Source organism: Triticum urartu, chromosome 5 (genome assembly GCF_003073215.2).
Source record: "Triticum urartu cultivar G1812 chromosome 5, Tu2.1, whole genome shotgun sequence".
Lineage (NCBI taxonomy): Eukaryota > Viridiplantae > Streptophyta > Magnoliopsida > Poales > Poaceae > Triticum > Triticum urartu.
In genome coordinates this window covers 187,670,117-187,690,687 of record NC_053026.1, presented here as the reverse complement: position 1 = coordinate 187,690,687, position 20,571 = coordinate 187,670,117, and positions in this window count along the sequence as shown.

The window sequence follows — 20,571 nt, the reverse complement described above, 5'->3', positions numbered from 1 at the left end:
GATTAGTAAACGGATCTTGTTTCTTTCGCCGTTTGAGTTTCGTTGCTCCGTTTGATTTGATTCTTTTTGCAAACCGGAGTTCTTAAGTTGAACTTTCTGGTAGATCTTCTTATTTGAGATTTACCCGTGCTTCTTTGCTTGATTGCTTATGTATGCTATTCTTTGTTTGTGATAGATTTCCCGGAGTGCGAAGCTTGTTATTTGGAGTCCCTAGGTTCCGCGGATCATCAGCAAGACAAGTAACACTTTGATCATACCCCTTTATCACCCATTTTTTATGCATTAGTTCCAATCCTCAAACATTGCATGATTAGGATGCCATTAACATGTGGGTTGGGAAGTAGTTGATGAGGTAAAACCTATTGCCCTGCTATATTCAAACCTTTGGAGTTACTTATACGAATTGCTTATATTGCTATGCTATGCTCGTAGACGTGGTTTTGGTGAGTGAAATCCATGACAGATGTGAGATTGTTAATTAATGGTTTAACTAAAGGTGGAAACTTGAATACACATCTGGGTGGATTGAGGCACTTGGAGAACCCAGTGTTGCCTGTATTTTTGGAAATCCCGGGGTTCCGTGTGATTTTCCTATGGACCGCCACCCAGGCTCAAAGGGAGCTGAGATGATTCATGCTAGAAACTTCTGTGTGCAGCCACAAGCTATTATGGGCTCTAGCATAGTTGAGTAAGTTACGTGAAGCTCTTGAAGAGGTGGATCAGCAGGTAGTGGGTTGTAGGTTTGGTATAGTCTGCCCGGAGTAGAGAGTTAATGTTCCTGAAAGACTGTGTCTCGGTCATCCGTTTCTCAAACACCATGTAGTGCGAGAAATCCAACGAAGGCGACCGAGTCTTGTGGGGAAAAGTGCGCAAACCTCTACAGAGTGTACAAACTAATCATGGTTAGCCGTGTCCCCGGTTATGGACATCTTGGGTATCTAGTACTTGGAATATCTTAAGTATCTCATCACTTTTTAACTTAATATTGTTGGGTTGATATTTACTTCAATTGAGATTGAGTTGGAGGAACCTTCTCAATGATGTTTCAACTACCATGATAGTTAAATTAAAATCTATTCCTTTGTTGTAGGGAAAAATTGGCTTTTCGCAAAAACTATAACCATAGAGCTTTCCACCAGCCAAATATGCATGTAGTGATAGCATTATTCTGTTCTTGCTCTAATGTGTTACTTTGCCAGCATATTCCATGTGCTGACCCGTTTTCGGGCTGCAACGTATTATGTTGCAGACTTTTCAGACGAGGAGTAAGGTTCATTAGGTCGTTGCCGTGCAGCTCAGCTATGCCGTTGGAGTTGATGGACTCACTTTATCTTCCAAGCCTTCCGCTGTTATCGTATTAGATGGCCTTAAGCCATATTTATTGTAATAAGTTCTCTTTGGAGACATTCGATGTAATAAGTGTGTGATTGCTACTCTGTTATAAAATCCTCGAGTACTGTGTGTGTCAGCATTACCGATCCAGGGATGACACTGAAGCACAGAGACTTGACCGTTTGAGGTCGGGTCGCTATAAGATGGTATCAGAGCACACGCTGAGTGTAGGACACGACCATTAAGCTAAAGCCATAGATCACTATTCTCTTCTCATTTTCGACTCCTCTCCATTTTCCACTCTTTAGGATGGCGGATGCAAGGAACAAGTTTGCACAACCGGATGAAGACACACCTTTTGGACGACACTTGAAGGAAGTCACTAGGTACCTGAACATAGGAATACCAAGCTTCACCAGGACTTACAACGCCACTTTACCAGAAGAGGAGCGATGGATGATTCAAGTTCAAGTTCCAGGAAGGACCTTCACGCCAATCACTAAACCCATAGAGTTTTCCTTTGATGCACCAACCTGGAGTCTAGGAAAGAGTATGGCAGCTCACATCACCATGGGACGCATTGGAGAAGTTTACCAAAAGGAGCTTAAGGATACTATCTACCAGATCTGTGGGCGCCAAGATGAGCAATGGGAGATGATCAGCACCAGGAAAGATAGATCAATTGCAGCTTTCATCCAGGAACTAAACCAGCACATTCGACGCCAGGAGAATCAAATGTGCGCAGGCATGATAGATCTGAAGAAGGCGAAGACAAGGATCATCGAACTGGAAGAAGAACTTAAGTCTACACGTGATGGATACGAGGAGGAAATTGTGACACTATTGGAAAAGAATGAGGACCTGATTAAGAAGATCGGAGTATTCATGGGAGACCCCGCACCAGTAGAAGAAGACGAAGAACCCAAGGAGATTCGTCAGGAGGACTACATCATCATCGACGACACCGACTCCGACCTTAGCGATGATGACTTTGAAGACGAAGCTGTAGCAGATATCATGGAGTCTTCAACCGAGGAATATTTTTAGTAGACCACCACAACAGTAGTAGTATTCCACCATGTAAATAGTGTAGTCCGAGAACTTTCGCGATAGTTCTAGACCGATTGTATGCCCTTTCTTGATTGATTGAGTGAAATGATTGTGTTTGTCTCATGTGCATATGGGTAGTGCTTTCTCATTAGACCTCATCCTATTCTAATCTCTCCCCTCTAAACCCATCAGATGCCTCCGAGATATGACCCCGGATTTGCTTTCCCACCCGAGCTCACTCAGTTGATCCAGCAGTAGAATACCCTGATGCAGTTGTTAGTCCAGAACCAAGGCAACAACAACAACAATCCACCACCACCACCACCAGTTGACAACTTAGCCTGTTTTCTAAGGTTGCAACCGCCGGTGTTTTCCAGTAGCACCGAGCCTATAGTAGCAGATGATTGGCTCCGCAGGATTGGAAGGGAGTTAACCACTGCAGGATGTACCGATGCCGAGAAGATGCATTTTGCCGCACATCAGTTGGATGGACCAGCAGCCTCATGGTGGGAGAATTACACTGTCACCTACCCTATAGCCATGGTGACATGGGACCAGTTTCAGCAAGCCTTCCGTACAGCCCATATCTCAACTGGAGCTATGAGTATGAAGAAGCGTGAGTTTCGCAACTTACACCAGGGTTACCGTACTGTGGCTCAGTACGCGGATGAGTTTAGCAAGTTATCTCGCTATGCCCCTGATGGTGTGGCCACAGATGCCACAAAGCAGGAGAAGTTTATGGAAGGGCTGAATGATGAGATGAGCATGCAGTTGATGGTGGCAACATTCAACAACTCCCATGAGTTGGTAGATAAAGCTCTTATGATTGAAGGGAAGCAACAGTAGATTGAGAACCGTAAGAGGAAGTATGGACAAGGGAGGTATAACTCAGGAGCTAAGCAGAAGCCTCGCCTACCCCCGAACTCGGGAGGACTTGTTCATAACCATGGAGGCAACACCCATAATGGAGGAAGTAACCATAATCATACTGGCCCAAGGAACGGGAATGGGAATGGAGCAAGCAACAATCAGAACCGCCCCAATCCAGCCACACCCACCAAGAGAGACCTAAGCCACGTTACTTGTTTCAAGTGTGGGAAGACTGGACACTATGCCACGGAGTGCCCTGAAGGGAAGAATGGAAACGGAAATGGGAGCGCTGGGAAGAAGCCTAATCCATTCAACAAAGGACAAGTGAACCACGTTAACGTGGAGGAGGTTGAAGAGCAGCCAGACACGATTATAGGTAAGTTTTTGGTTAAGTCATTTACCGCTCTTGTTCTTTTTGATACTGGTGCATCACATTCATACATATCAAGGGAATTCGTGGATAAGTTTAAACTACCGACCTAAACCCTTAGGACCCCTCTGTTAGTAAGTTCACCTGGAGCAGAGTATATGGCTAGTCGATGGTGCGACCAGATACCCTTAACCATTGGCAACCATGTTTTTCCGTCCGACCTAATTATCTTGGAGTCACAAGGATTGGATGTGATATTAGGAATGGACTAGATGTCAAAGTACGGAGGAAGCATTGACTGTGTTAGTAGATCAATTTGCCTGACCACCCCTGAGGGAACAAGGATCAAGTATGTATCTAGGCATGCGCCAAGAAGTAGCCAAGTAAATACCCTCACGGGAGTTGTTCAGGAGGAAGTGCCTATAGTAAAGGATTACCCGGATGTTTTCCCAGAGGAGTTACCAGGCATGCCACCGGATCGAGGTATCGAGTTTTTGATAGAGCTATTGCCAAGCACAGGGCCAATATCCAAGAGACCCTATCGGATGCCCACAAATGATCTGGAGGAGATTAAGAAACAGATCAAGGAGTTATTGGAGAAAGGTTACATTCGACGGAGTTCATCACCATGGGGAGCCCCAGAGCTTTTGGTTGAGAAGAAGGATAAGTCCCTAAGAATGGTTGTTGATTATCGGGCCTTGAGCGAAGTGACGATTAAGAACAAGTACCCATTGCCTATGATCAATGATCTGTTTGATCAGCTGCAAGGAGCTAAGGTGTTTTCGAAGATCGATCTGCGATCGGGATACCATCAGTTGAAGATACGAGAGAAGGATATACCAAAGACAGCATTCACCACACGGTACGGGTTATACGAATATACGGTCATGTCGTTTGGACTGACTAACGCCCCTACCTATTTCATGAGCATGATGAACAAGGTGTTCATGGAATATTTGGATAAGTTTGTTGTGGTGTTCATTGATGATATAATGGTATATTCGAAGAATGAAGAAGAGCACAAGGAGCATTTGCGTTTAGTTCTCGAGAAACTCAGGGAACATCAGTTGTATGCCAAGTTCAGCAAATGCGAGTTTTGGTTGAAGGAAGTCGGATTCCTTGGACATGTTATATCAGGAGAGGGTATAGCAGTAGACCCCACCAAGGTACAGTCAGTCACTGAATGGTTGGCACCCACTTCAGTTAGCGAGATCCACAGTTTTCTTGGACTCGCAGGATACTATCAGAGATTCATTGAGAATTTTTCCAAGATCGCGAAGCCAATGACAGAATTATTGAAGAAGGATACCAAGTTTAAATGGACGGAAGATTGTGAGACAAGTTTCCAGTAGCTGAAGAAACGTTTGACTATAGCCCCAGTGCTGACACTGCCAGATATACGTTGGATTTCCAAGTGTATTGCGACGCCTCTCGCCTAGGACTTGGAAGTGTGCTTATGCAGGACGGAACAGTTATTTCGTATGCCTCACGACAACTAAAACCACACGAGTTGAATTATGCCACGCATGATTTCGAGCTAGCAGCCGTAGTGCATGCGTTGAAGACTTGGTGACATTACCTTATTGGAAACCATTGTGATGTGTACACGGATCATAAGAGTTTGAAGTACATTTTCACACAGAAGGAACTGAACCTTAGGCAGAGGAGATGGTTGGAGCTCATAAAGGATTATGACATGAAGTTTCACTATCATCTAGGAAAGGCCAATGTCGTAGCAGACGCTTTGAGCCGGAAGAGTTATGCTAATACCCTAGAGAGCACGGGATTGCCGAAGGAGTTAGCAGAGGATCTCCCGGAACTTCAATTGGAGATTGTTCCTAGAGGTTTTGTTGCAACAATGGAGGTTCAGTCTACATTGTTGGGAAAGATTCGAGAAGCTCGGAAGGATGACAAAGAGATTGCGGAGATAAAAGAGAGAATGAGCAAAGGAAAGGCCAAAGGTTTTCATGAGGATGAGCACGACACCTTATGGTTTGAGGACTGTGTTTATGTGCCCAATAACATAGAGATCAGGAAATTAATACTTCAGGAGGCTCATGACTCACCATACTCGATACACCCCAGAAACACCAAGATGTATTTGGATTTGAAGGAACGTTTCTGGTGGACAGGGATGAAGAAGGATATCGCCGAGTATGTAGCCAGTATGTGATGTATGTCAAAGAGTGAAGGCAGAGCATCAAAAGCCAGCAGGATTGCTACAGCCTATGCCGATACACGAATGGAAGTGGGATAAACTTGGCATGGATTTTATCACCGGATTACCAAGGACCAAATCAGGTTATGATTCTATATGGGTAGTAGTTGACCGCTTGACCAAAGTGGCACACTTTATCCCAGTGAAAACAACTTATACCAGTGCAAAGTTGGCCAAGATATATATGACCAGGATCGTATGTCTGCATGGAGTTCCGAGGACCATCGTATCAGATAGAGGAACACAGTTTACCTCAAAGTTTTGGCATCAGCTGCACCAGACTTTGGGAACGAGATTGGAGTTCAGTACAGCATTTCACCCGCACACAGATGGACAGACCGAGAGAGTCAACCAGATTCTGGAGGACATGTTGAGGGCCTGTGCGCTAGATTATGGATCTAGATGGGATGACAATCTGCCTTACACAGAGTTCTCATACAACAATAGTTACTAACCCAGTCTCAAGATGGCACCGTTCGAAGCCTTGTATGGACGAAGGTGCAGAACACCGTTGATGTGGGATGAAGTTGGAGACTGACAGTTGTTTGGACCAGACTTGATCAAAGAGTCTGAGGAGAAGGTTAAACTGATTCGAGATAGACTGAAGATAGCTCAGTCCAGACAGAAGAGTTATGCAGATTCCAAACGCAAGGAGGTAACCTATGAAATTGGAGACAGAGCATATCTGCGAGTATCACCTTTGCGAGGAGTGAAAAGTTTTGGAGTTAAGGGAAAGTTAGCCCCGAGATTTGTAGGACCGTATCGTGTTTTGGAACGGATGGGAGAAGTTGCCTACAAGTTGGAGTTACCTGAAGGACAGTCAGGAGTTCACGATGTGTTTCATGGCTCCTAGCTGAAGAAGTGCCATGCTGGGATGGCTGATATACCGCTAAGAGATACCGTACCCTTGGAGGCGATTCAGTTGGACAATGATTTGACTTATGAGGAGAAGCCAGTCAAGATTTTGGAGTTTGCCAGTCGAGTGACCCACAGCAAGGTTATCAAGTTTTGCAAAGTTCAGTGGAGCCACCATACCGAAGATAAAGCCACCTGGGAACGAGAGGATGATCTTCGCAAAGACCACCCACACCTATTTTCTAGCCAACCCGAATCCCGAGGGCGAGATTCATCTTAAGGGGGGTAGGTTTGTAACATCCCAAATTTTCAATTTGGAATGTTATACATAGACCATTCTTGCATATCATATTTTATTGCATTTCATCTCGCGATCCTCAAAATCCTAAGCAACTCAAGGACCCTCGGAGAGAGTTGGGGATTTCCCCGGTTTTCAAATTTGATTTTTATCAAATATTGAAACGAGGATTTTTGGTCTTAATTATTTTTCTCTCCGAAAATATTTCATATTAAAGTATATGAGAGGAGATAATATGACTTCTCCAAAATAATTGAAATATTGGAGGAAAAAAATATTAAAATCAAGTATTTGTTTTTATTTGGATTTTGTTGCAATTTTGTTTGCATTAAAAAAATTGCACGTTTTCAAAATTGCATTTTAGTGCGAAGAAAATGTTCATCTCGTTCTAAATATTTTATTTAGACGGTGAAAATTTGTTTTGCAATTTTTAGATTTTTATTTTATTTTTCTAGGATTTTTTTATTCGGCGGAATTGTTTTAAAAAAAGGGTCTTCGGGCGCTGACTGGGCCGAAACCCAGCCGGGCCGGCCCATCTTCCCCGCCGCCTCGTCCCGCGCCAGGACAGCGCCGCCGCCGCCGCCGACTCGGACGGAGTCCGAGCCGGACTCCGCCTCCCCGCCGTCTTGCCCCTGCCCTCTTTAAATACCCAAGCCCCCCCCCCCGCCACCACCACCCACCCACCGCCCGCAGCCCCGCCATCGCAGCCGCGCCGCTGCAAGCCGCCGCCGCCGCTCCCGCGCCGCACCGCCTCGCTCCGCCACCTCGCCCCGCCGCCGCTCCCGCGTCTCGCCAGACCCAACGAGGTAGCCGTTCGCCGCCGGTATTTTTTTAAAAGAAACCGTTTCGGTTTTTTTTAAAACCTAGTTCGTTTTTTTAGATCGGTTCACCGGTTTTTCCCGGTTCTTCTTTTTAGTGGACGATCGTCCGTACGTTCGTTTTAACAAACGGTTTTCACTCGTTAGTTACAGACAACGAACGCTCATTCGTTAGCCTATTCGTCAGCTTTCTTTTATTGGATTTTTTCCATGATTATTTCTGATCGCGATTTCTGATCCGATTTCCATTGCAGTTTATCTTTTTGCTTGTTTATCGGAATCAGGCGATTCAAGCGCCTAGATCTTCGTCTCAAGACCCTCTTTCTGTTTAATCAACTTAAACAAGATTTTGTACTGTAAAATTTGACCTTAGTCCAGATTAGTAAACGGATCTTGTTTCCTTCGCCGTTTGAGTTTCGTTGCTCCGTTTGATTTGATTCTTTTTGCAAACCGGAGTTCTTAAGTTGAACTTTCTGGTAGATCTTCTTATTTTAGATTTACCCGTGCTTATTTGCTTGATTTCTTATGTATGCTATTGTTTGTTTGTGATAGATTTCCCGGAGTGCGAAGCGTGTTATTTGGAGTCCCTAGGTTTCACGGATCATCAGCAAGGCAAGTAACACTTTGATCATACCCCTTTATCACCCAGTTTTTATGCATTAGTTCCAATCCTCAAACATTGCATGATTAGGATGCCATTAACATGTGGGTTGGGAAGTAGTTGATGAGGTAGAACCTATTGCCCTGCTATATTCAAACCTTGGGAGTTACTTATACGAATTGCTTATATTGCTATGCTATGCTCGTAGACGTGGTTTGGGTGAGTGAAATCCATGACAGATGTGAGATTGTTAATTAATGGTTTAACTTAAGGTGGCAACTTGAATACACATCTGGGTGGATTGAGGCACCTGGAGAACCCAGTGTTGCCTGTATTTTTGGAAATCCCGGGGTTCCGTGTGATTTTCCTATGGACCGCCACCCAGGCTCAAAGGGAGCTGAGATGATTCATGCTAGAAACTTCCGTGTGCAGCCACAAGCTATTATGGGCTCTAGCATAGTTGAGTAAGTTACGTGAAGTTCTTGAAGAGGTGGATCAACAGGTAGTGGGTTGTAGGTTTGGTATGGTCTGCCCGGAGTAGAGAGTTAATGTTCTTGAAAGACTGTGTCTCGGTCATCCGTTTCTCAAACACCATGTAGTGCGAGAAATCCAACGGAGGCGACCGAGTCTTGTGGGGAAAAGTGCGCTAACCTCTGTAGAGTGTACAAACTAATCATGGTTAGCCGTGTCCCCGGTTATGGACATCTTGAGTATCTAGTACTTGGAATATCTTAAATATCTCATCACTTTTTAACTTAATATTGTTGGGTTGATAATTACTTTAATTGGGATTGAGATTGAGGAACCTTCTCAATGATGTTTCAACTACCATGATAGTTAAATTAAAATCTATTCCTTTGTTGTAGGCAAAAATTGGCTTTTTGCAAAAACTATAACCATAGAGCTTTCCACCAGCCAAATATGCATGTAGTGATAGCATTATTCTGTTCTTTCTCTACTGTGTTACTTTGCCAGCATATTCCATTTGCTGACCCGTTTTCGGGCTGTAACGTATTATGTTGCTGTGACACCCACGATGCGGCTATATCTCCCACGTGTCGGAGCACGACTTAGAGGCATAACCGCATTGTAGGCATGTCGTAAGAGGGGTAATCTTTACACATCCCATGTATGGAATAAGAAAGGGATAAAGAATTGGCTTACAATCGCCACTTCACACAATACATGAATAAAGCATTACATCATCCAGAATACAAACAAGGTCCGACTACGGAACCAAATAAAGAAAGACAACCCCTAATGCAACAGATCCCCGATCGCCCCAACTGGGCTCCACTACTGAGCAACTGGAAAGAAAACAACACAACGCACATGATCTTCATCGAGCTCCTCCTTGAGCTCGGTTGTGTCACCTGCACGGTATCATCGGCACCTGCAACTGGTTTTGGAAGTAATCTGTGAGTCACGGGGACTCAGCAATCTCACACCCTCGCGATCAAGACTATTTAAGCTTATGGGTAGGGAAAAGGTAGTGAGGTGGAGCTGCAGCAAGCACTAGCATATATGGTGGCTAACTTACGCAAATGAGAGGGAGAAAAGAAGCAAAGCACGGTCGTGAACTAGAAGTGATCAAGAAGTGATCCTGAAACTACTTACGTTCAAGCATAACTCCAACACCGTGTTCACTTCCTAGACTCCGCCGGAAAGAGACCATTATGGCTACACACGCGATTGATGCATTTTAATTAAGTAAAGTGTCAAGTTTTCTACAACCGGATATTAACAAATTCCCATCTGCCCATAACCGCGGGCACAGCTTTCGAAAGTTCAAAACCCTGCAGGGGTGTCCCAACTTAGCCCATCACAAGCTCTCACGGTCAACGAAGGATATTCCTTCTCCCAGGAAGACCCGATCAGACTCGGAATCCCGGTTACAAGACATTTTGACAATGGTAAAACAAGACCAACAAAGCCGCCCGGATGTGCCGACAAATCCCGATAGGAGCTGCACATATCTCATTCTCAGGGCACACCGGATGAGCCAGACGTTGGGTTGGCATATACCCTGGTTGCCCAGGGGGCGCCGGACATCACTCAGGTTGGACCAACACTTAGAGAAGCACTAGCCCCGGGGGTTAAAATAAAGATGACCCTTGGGTTGGCCGACCCAAGGGAAGGGTAATAGGTTGTTAGGCAAATGTAAAACCAAGGTTGGGCCTTGCTGGAGGAGTTTTATTCAAGGCGAACTGTCAAGGGGTTCCCATTGTAACCCAACCGCGTAAGGAACGCAAAATCAAGGAACATAATACTGGTAAGACGGAAACTATGGCGGCAAGAATGGAACAAAACACAAGGCATAAGGCCGAGCCTTCCACCCTTTACCAAGTATATAGATGCATTAATTAAAATAAGAGATATTGTGATATCCCAACAATAATCATGTTCCAACATGGAACAAACTCTAATCTTCACTTGCAACTAGCAACGCTATAAGAGGGGCTGAGCAAAGCAGTAACATAGCCAAACAACGGTTTGCTAGGAAAGGTGGGTTACAGGCTTGACATGGCAATATGGGAGGCATGATATAGCAAGTGGTAGGTATCGCAGCATAGCAAAAGAGCGAGCAACTAGCAAGCAAAGATAGAAGTGATTTCGAGGGTATGGTCAGCTTGCCTGAGATCCCGCAAGGAAGAAGAACGAGTCCCTGAAGAAGATAAACGGACGTAGTCGAATGGATCCTCACAAACACGATGTTATCGGAACTAACCCGAAGAAGCAACACCGGAAAGAAGCAAACAACATAGTAAACAACCATCACATAATCATGGCATGATGCACAACCAAGTATGATGCATGCCCGGTTTAAAGAGGCATGACATGGCAATATGCACAAACAAACCTACAAATTAAGTGGAGGTCAATATGCAACAAGTTGCATATTGACGGAACACCACATGACTTATTTAGTTCGATCTCGTTTATGTACCCAACAATATTAAATGTTGATTAACATGGTAAGAGGCTAAGCAAATGAAAACTACCTATCTAGGCAAGTTTAAATGAGGCCGGAACAACAAACAACAAGTCCGGTAAATCCCCATGTGCAAATATTGGGTTTGGTACTGTTCTGCCCTGAACCATACTTTAGAGTTGTTAAACATGCAAGGCAAGTATGCCATGTTAAACTATGCATTTTTCTACCCCATTTACATATAAAGTTTGCTAAGTTTGGAGCTACGGTTATTTAGTTATGAAATAAAGCATTTTAGCATGGCATAGGAGCAAAATAATGCAAACAGCAGTTTAAACATTTTAAACATGGTTGAAAGTTGGATATTATGAAACTAGACACAATTTTAAGCATTTTCATATATAAAGTTCTTACATGTGATGCTCAGTTTGTGAGTTAGGATATGCATGAACATGAAGGTCTTTTCTGTAAAACCGCACTCTTTGGAATAATAGACAAATTCGTCCAGAGCAGAAAAAAACATATCGGGCCGAAACTGAGTGCACTGCTAGGCCAGCAGAGATGGGCTCGGCTATGCTCACATTGGGCCAACAGGGAGCTGGCAGATCTGGGCTGTGGTGCGATCTGGCGCTGGGCCTCATAGACAGATCGAAGCGGAGGCAGGGCGATCGGGTCAGCGCGGAGGGTCAACGAGCAGAGGATCTGGCGGCTGGGCGCGTGCGTCCTCTCCTGCTCGATGCAGAAGCAGGGGAGGTCGAGCGGTCCACGGGTACGGCGACGCCTCGCTGGACTTGGTGCGGTCACGGACGAGGGCTGGAAGCGGCCAGCTGCAGGATGCAGGGCACGGTGGACTTGGAGTATCTTGGCGGCTCAACAGGGATGGACGGAGCCGTCCAGGATCCGTAGCGGCGGAGGTGGCTGACAGCAAAGCTCCATGGCGATGGAGCTTCGTCCTGGGCAAAGAGGAAAAGAGAGAGTTGAGAGAGGGGAAACACAGGGATGAAATGGAAGGAAGAGGTGGCACGACGGGGCGATGCGGGGCCTCACCGGAGAGGCGGCGACGATGGGGCGGAGCAGAGGCAAGCTAGCAGCTGCCTTGGGACGGCCGGCTCCGTGGGGACGGGGACGCGGGCAGCTCCTCGTGGCTTCCTGATGACAGAAAGAGAGAGATATCCAGGGATATGAGAGAGGGAGAAACGGGAGGAGCACGGAAAGGTGAAGAAGGAGGGGGGTGGCCGGCGCTCATCTCGTTGGCTGCTAGTTCGCTCGCCGGCGCGGAGGTTGGTGGTGACGCGGGGCTTCGGGCAAGCACCTTCTCGGGAGGGAATCGAGGAGGCAGCGGGTGAGGTGGAGTTGGATCGAGGGTTGCTCTGGATGGCCGGGTGGATCGAGGGGAGGCCTCGAGTGCTGGTTGGGTGAGAAGGGGATCTGGGAGGATCCCAAGGAAGAAGATGGGTGATGAGACAGGGCGGCGGCTGGGAGGATTTGATGGATGGGACATCTCCCTAGATTTTAGGGTTTGTCCAAAATGACTAAGGGTGGACTATATATACATCACATATTAGGTTAGGGGCTACCTCGGTCCCTCTGATCGGAATCGGACGGTCGCGAAATAAAAAGCTTAGGGAGTCCAAATGAGAAAACGGTGATGTTTTGTAGATATCTGGGATGATCCGGATCCAACGGTGATGACTGTCCGGGTCGGGTCCGGGACAGCTTTCGGACGCGCGCGACGGGTTCGATGCACTGCGCAAAGAGGGGTAGGATGGGCCTAGGTGGACTGTGGAGAGCGGGTTGGTCTGAGAGAAGAGGGGAGAGATGTAGCCCGACACGGTTTCCAAAGACCGAAAACGTCTGACATTTTGACCGACTATAATGCCGTTATAGTTATCCGTTGGGGCGTCAGACGGACTCCGAATGCGATGAAACTTGACAGACGGTCTATCTACACTATAATAAGACCGCACGCCAAATTTCATCCCATTTCGAGAACATCTTCCGGCCACTTATAAAATAATATTTCGGACGTGCCGCGGGCGCGTGCAAGTGTGGTTGAGCTCGGAACGGACAACGGAAAGATCGGGGAGGCCGGGACGGATGCAAGTTTTGAAAACATGATGATGCAATGCACATGATGACATGGCAAGAAGCGACACGCAAGCAAATGACAAGGTAACAACAACGAATAACTGGAAGACACCTGGCGCAACTGTCTCGGGGCACTACAACACTCCACCACTACGAGAGGATCTCGTCCCAAGATCTAGGATGGCACCGGAGGGAAAACAGAAGAGGAAGAGAAGAGGTAAAAATAAGTTGCTTCTTTGACAAACGAGTAAAACCAAAGAACCTTGAAAGGTTAAACCATTCCGAGAAAAGAACACAACGGAGATGATCGAAGTTGAAAACACCCCGTTAGAAAAAAAGGAACAAGGAAGAACAAATTCGGGCAGCACTCCGGTTGAAAAGTGATACGAAACTTGATAAGATGAAAAGAACTTGAGCAGAGGGCACGACACTCCGGTTAAATGGTTAAGCATGAAAAGAACACCATTCAAGATGATGAGAGAGAAAGCAACATCACAGTGCCTCCGGAACGAAAGAATAGAAGATAGATAATTGAAATAGGAGAATGGAGAAGAAAATGCCAACTTCTGCCACAAAAGAGCTTGAAAATGCATCCTTAGGAGAAGGGTCGAATGGAGTTGTTGGAAAAACCAACAACAAAAAGAGTAAGCTTGTTGTGGGCTTATGAAGAACATCTCAAAACTATGAGGTGAAATTCTTCCACTAACGGAAACGATAAATTTGATTGATATGAACAAGGAGACGAGAAGATTATTTCACCGGGAGGATAAATGAAGAACTTGGATCATTTATAAGCACCACAAATAGCAACAATCCTTAGGGGAGGCTTTAGGTGAAACATGACGCAAGATAACTCCAACGAATAGATTGGTGGATTTAAAATATCTCATTCTTGACAACATGTGAATCATGAAACACGAGCTCAAATTGTCAAGAATGACATAACACCACCTCACAAGATAAGAGACAAAGAATTGCATTTCGGAATGCAAGATGAAGAACACTTGAGCTTGTTTGAAAAGAATCTCAATGAACACTTCGAGAAGGAATTAAATCCTTGATGAGCTGTCATGTAGAGTCTACATGAAGAACTCCGGTCACAAAAGGATGATATAAGGAAATTGAAGTTGAAAACACAAGGTGAAGCCTTGCGATGATTTAGATGGATATTCATGATGATATAATTGAGAGCACTTGGAACTCCGGGAAAAGAAAGATGAGCAATTGAAACCGAGAATTGATATGATGAACCACTCCGGAAAGCAGGAATTGAATAAACTCGATGAAACAAGAATAAGAATTACATTATGCTTATTCTTCACCAATTTAAATTGATGACAAGAAACGGATTTGGCATACTACTTATTCTCGTATAAAGGATTAAGGTAGATATAGCGCAAACTTGAGAAGGTCTTCAACGAACCACCGATAGGATTGGAAAGAAAGAAAGAATGGAATGATACAATAACAACGGAAGAGAATTCTTGAACGAACCAACGTAAGGATTGAAAATGGAAGAAGAAAAGATAAAGAAACACCGGAAAGAATTATTAAAAGAACGAAGATACTTGATAGAATTTATATACAAGAGAACGAAAGATATCATGAACTGATTAGAAGATATTTGAACGATGCACCGGTAAGATTTGAAGAACGAGAGTTGAAAGTTGGATTGAATAATCCCGAAATGATGGCATTCGGAGAATCAAACTGAAAAGAATCTTGAATTGCTTCGGATAGGTGAAAAGAATTCTCACAATCGAAAACAATTATGAGAGGATGGCAACAAGTTAGAACCATGAATCTTCAAGAGAACGGATATGATATGGAGGAAACTCTTCTTCAGTCTTCAAATGTTGAGATTGATGATGATATACACCACCATGAATTGTTGAGGCACTCCGGAATAAAAATTAGAAAGATTGACCCAACGATGAAAAAATTTGACAGATCTTGGAGAATGACATTTGGCTGATGATAATTCATTCTTACTTCAAACTTGGAAAAGAATTTGAGAAGCTCCGGGAAAATTAGAAGAGTCAGGTAAGATCCTGGAAAAAGACCTATGGTTAGGGCTCACTGAAAAGAAACACCGTAGAATGATGTAAAAGAGATATTGCGCCGGTTTGAATTAATGGCTTGAATGAGATAACAATCTCGAAATATTTTGAATGGATTAGGAGTGAAAACACGAATCTTCTGAGATATCTTCAGCACTCCGGAACAATTGAATAGCGAGAAGTGGAATGATAATGAGGTGCACCGGCATGGAAAAGCATTTGACACGATGAAAAGGAATATAATCAACACTGAAATCTTGAATTGAACCCACCGGAGGAGAAAAGAGAACGAAGAATGATAAACTTGAACCTTCCTTAGTATCTTCCTGAGAAACACCGGATAAGAAGATTGACAGAAAAGAATGGAGAGATTTCACATCCATAAGATGGATACTTGATTAAGGAATCCGAGTCCTTGAAGAAAAAGGGTGGGAGGGCGGGAAAAACAAAGACAACTTGGGGCAAATGAAACAAACAACGTTGAGAATACTTAGAGTTGATCTTGCGGATGGGAAAATGATCAGATCCACCTGAAGAGGAGCACACCGGTTCAGAAGAAATTGAGATGACAAACTCGATGATCAAGAAGGATTAATATTCCCATAGAAATATGAGAACACCATTTAGGGAAGGCATGGAATCAACACTTGACTTCGAAGCAACTCGAATACCACAACTCAAAACAAAACAAAGGATTGACTTGCAGAATAAGCCGGAACAAACATATGATAGAGATTTCGTCCGAAGTTTTCATGGTGGGGCCCACACGGGCTCGATCGTATAGCACCATCATGTACAGGGAAGTGCACATGAAATACGAAGCGTCCCCGAGTCAGCATAGCCAAGGACTCTTTAAGACACAACGAGACCATTGTAAAACCAACCGTGGATAGGCGGACCACTAGACGTCGAACCCCAATCTCATATCATGCATCTGTCGGAAAGATATCCTAGGAGCTACTTGAATTCCCACTTATAAACTCCCGAAACTTTCCGATTATGCAATTAGGTGTTGGGGATACAGGGGAATCATAATATCTCACCCAAAACTAACAAATCCTACATCGAGCTGTATCCATCCTTCAACACATAACCAAGAAACTTTCAGAAATCATTTACCTCAACCTTCGAAAAGCATCCGTTATACGAGTTATGGCAATACTGCCGAACTCCCACCCCAGTACTGGGTGGCGTCGAGGTTATCTCAGCAACAACTGCATAAAAAAGATTTTCCATGTCGGCGAAACTCAGGTATTCCAGAACTGCAACGATAAAATTGTGACGACATCACCTCGGAGCTCAACTCCCCGGGACACTGCCACAACCCCTAAATGTCAGGAGGCACCAAGAACAATGTTCTCATCACAAAACCATCGGAACGATTCCAAGATACCAGCGTGATCCTAAAAAAATTCGTGAAATTTGAGGAGAGAAGAGTCAAAACTCTACGTTAGGATGCCTCACCAGAGCGACGAAGGGACTGAGGAGTAAACAGAATCCTACTCTCTGATATATATAATCCTATAAGACTCAAAACATTTTTTTCTAGACTCAACAACGTCAGCGATTCGATCAAGCAGGGGGCTCCTAAGTCGGGGAAGGCTCTGATACCAACTTGTGACACCCACGATGCGGCTATATCTCCCACGTGTCGGAGCATGACTTAGAGGCATAACCGCATTGTAGGCATGTCGCAAGAGGGATAATCTTTACACATCCCATGTACTGAATAAGAAAGGGATAAAGAATTGGCTTACAATCGCCACTTCATACAATACATGAATAAATCATTACATCATCCAGAATACAAACAAGGTCCGACCACGGAACCAAATAAAGAAAGACAACCCCTAATGCAACAGATCCCCGATCGCCCCAACTGGGCTCCACTACTGATCAACTGGAAACGAAAACAACACAACACACACGATCTTCATCGAGCTCCTCCTTGAGCTCGGTTGCGTCACCTGCACGGTATCATCGGCACCTGCAACTGGTTTTGGAAGTAATCTGAGAGTCACGGGGACTCAACAATCTCACACCCTCGTGATCAAGACTATTCAAGCTTATGGGTAGGGAAAAGGTAGTGAGGTGGAGCTGCAACAAGCACTAGCATATATGGTGGCTAACTTATGCAAATGAGAGCGCGAAGAGAAGCAAAGCACGGTCGTGAATTAGAAGTGATCAAGAAGTGATCCTGAAACTACTTACGTTCAAGCATAACTCCAACACCATGTTCACTTCCCGGACTCCGCCGGAAAGAGACCATCACGGCTACACACGTGGTTGATGCATTTTAATTTAGTAAAGTGTCAAGTTTTCTACAACTGGATATTAACAAATTCCCATCTGCCCATAACCGCGGGCACGGCTTTCGAAAGTTCAAAACCCTGCATAGGTGTCCCAACTTAGCCCATCACAAGCTCTCACGGTCAACGAAGGATATTCCTTCTCCCAGGAAGACCCGATTAGACTCGGAATCCCGGTTACAAGACATTTCGACAATGGTAAAACAACACCAGCAAAGCCGCCCAGATGTGCTGACAAATCCCGATAGGAGCTGCACATATCTCCTTCTCAGGGCACACCGGATGAGCCAGACGTCGGGTTGGCATAGACCCTGGTTGCCCAGGGGGCGCCGGACATCGCTCAGGTTGGACCAACACTTAGAGAAGCACTGGACCGGGGGGTTAAAATAAAGATGACCCTTGGTTTGGCCGACCCAAGGGAAGGGTAATAGGTTGTTAGGCAAATGTAAAACCAAGGTTGGGCCTTGCCAGAGGAGTTTTATTCAAGGCGAACTGTCAAGGGGTTCCCATTATAACCCAACCGCGTAAGGAACGCAAAATCAAGGAACATAATACCGGTATGACGGAAACTATGGCGGCAAGAATGGAACAAAACACTAGGCATAAGGCCGAGCCTTCCACCCTTTACCAAGTATATAGATGCATTAATTAAAATAAGAGATATTGTGATATCCCAACAATAACCATGTTCCAACATGGAACAAACTCCAATCTTCACCTGCGACTAGCAATGCTATAAGAGGGGCTGAGCAAAGCAGTAACATAGCCAAACAACGGTTTGCTAGGAAAGGTGGGTTAGAGGCTTGACATGGCAATATGGGAGGCATGATATAGCAAGTGGTAGGTATCGCAGCATAGCAAAAGAGCGAGCAACTAGCAAGCAAAGATAGAAGTGATTTCAAGGGTGTGGTCATCTTGCCTGAGATCCCGCAAGGAAGAAGAACGAGTCCCTGAAGAAGATAAACGGACGTAGTCGAACGGATCCTCACAAACGCGACTTTATCAGAACTAACCCAAAGAAGCAACACCGGAAAGAAGCAAACAACATAGTAAACAACCATCACATAATCATGGCATGATGCACAACCAAGTATGATGCATGTCCGGTTTAAAGAGGCATGGCATGGCAATATGCACAAACAAACCTACAAATTAAGTGGAGCTCAATATGCAACAAGTTGCATATTGACGGAACACCACATGACTTATTTAGTTCGATCTCGTTTATGTACCCAACAATATTAAATGTTGATTAACAAGGTAAGAGGTGAAGGAAATGAAAACTACCTATCTAGGCAAGTTTAAATGAGGCCGGAACAACAAACAACAAGTCCGGTAAATCCCCATGTGCAAATATTAGGATTGGTACTATTCTGCCCTAAACCATATTTTAGAGTTGTTAAACATGCAAGGAAAGTACACCATGTTAAACTATGCATTTTTCTACCCCATTTACATATAAAGTTTGTTAAGTTTGGTGCTACGGTTATTTAGTTATAAAATAAAGCATTTTACCATGGCATAGGAGCAAAATAATGAAAACTGCAGTTTAAACATTTTAAACATGGTTGAAAGTTGGATATTATGAATCTAGACACAATTTTAAGCATTTTTCATATATAAAGTTCTTACATGTGATGCTCAGTTTGTGAGTTAGGATATGCATGAACATGAAGGTCTTTTCTGTAAAACTGCACTCTCTGGAATAATAGACAAATTCGTCCAGAGCAGAAAAAAACATATCAGACCGAAACTGAGTGCACTGCTAGGCCAGCAGAGATGGGCTGGGCTATGCTCACATTGGGCCAACAGGGAGCTGGCAGATCTGGGCCGTGGTGCGATCTGGCGCCGGGCCTCGTAGACAGATCGAAGCGGAGGCAGGGTGATCGGGTCAGCGCGAAGGGTCAACGAGCAGAGGATTTGGCGGCTGGGCGAGTGCGTCCTCTCCTGCTCGATGCAGAAGCCGGGGAGGTCGAGCGGTCAACGGGTACGCCGACGCCTAGCTGGACTTGGCACGGTCACGAACGAGGGCTGGAAGCGGCCAGTTGCAAGATGCAGGGCATGGTGGACTTGGGGTATCTTGGCGGCACGACGGGGATGGACGGAGGCGTTCGGGATCCGTAGCGGCGGAGGTGGCTGACAGCAAAGCTCCATGGCGACGGAGCTTCGTCCTGGGGCAGAGAGGAAAAGAGAGAGTTGAGAGAGGGGAAACGCATGGAGGAAACAGAAGGAAGAGGTGGCACGACGGGGCGACGCGGGGCCTCACCGGAGAGGCAGCGACGACGGGGCGGAGCAGAGGCAAGCCAGCAGCTGCCTTGGGACGGCCGGCTCCATGGGGATGGGGACGAGAGAAGCTCCTTGTGGCTTCCTGATGACAGAAAGAGAGAGAGAGATATGCAGGGATATGAGAGAGGGAGAAACGGGAGGATCACGGAAAGGTGAAGAAGGAGGGGGCGGTCGGCGCTCATCTGGTTGGCTGCTGGTTCGCTCGCCAGCGTGGAGGTTGGCAGTGACGCGGGGCTCCGGGCTAGCACCTGCTCAGGAGGGAATCGAGGAGGCAGCGGGTGAGGTGGAGTTGGATCGAGGGTTGCTCTGGTTGGCCGGGCGGATCGAGGGGAGGCCTCAAGTGCTGGTTGGTGAGAAGGGGATCTGGGAGGATCCCGAGGAAGAAGGTGGGTGATGAGACAGGGCGGCGGCGGCTGGGAGGATTTGATGGATGGGACATCTCCCTAGATTTTAGGGTTTGTCCAAAATGACTAAAGGTGGACTA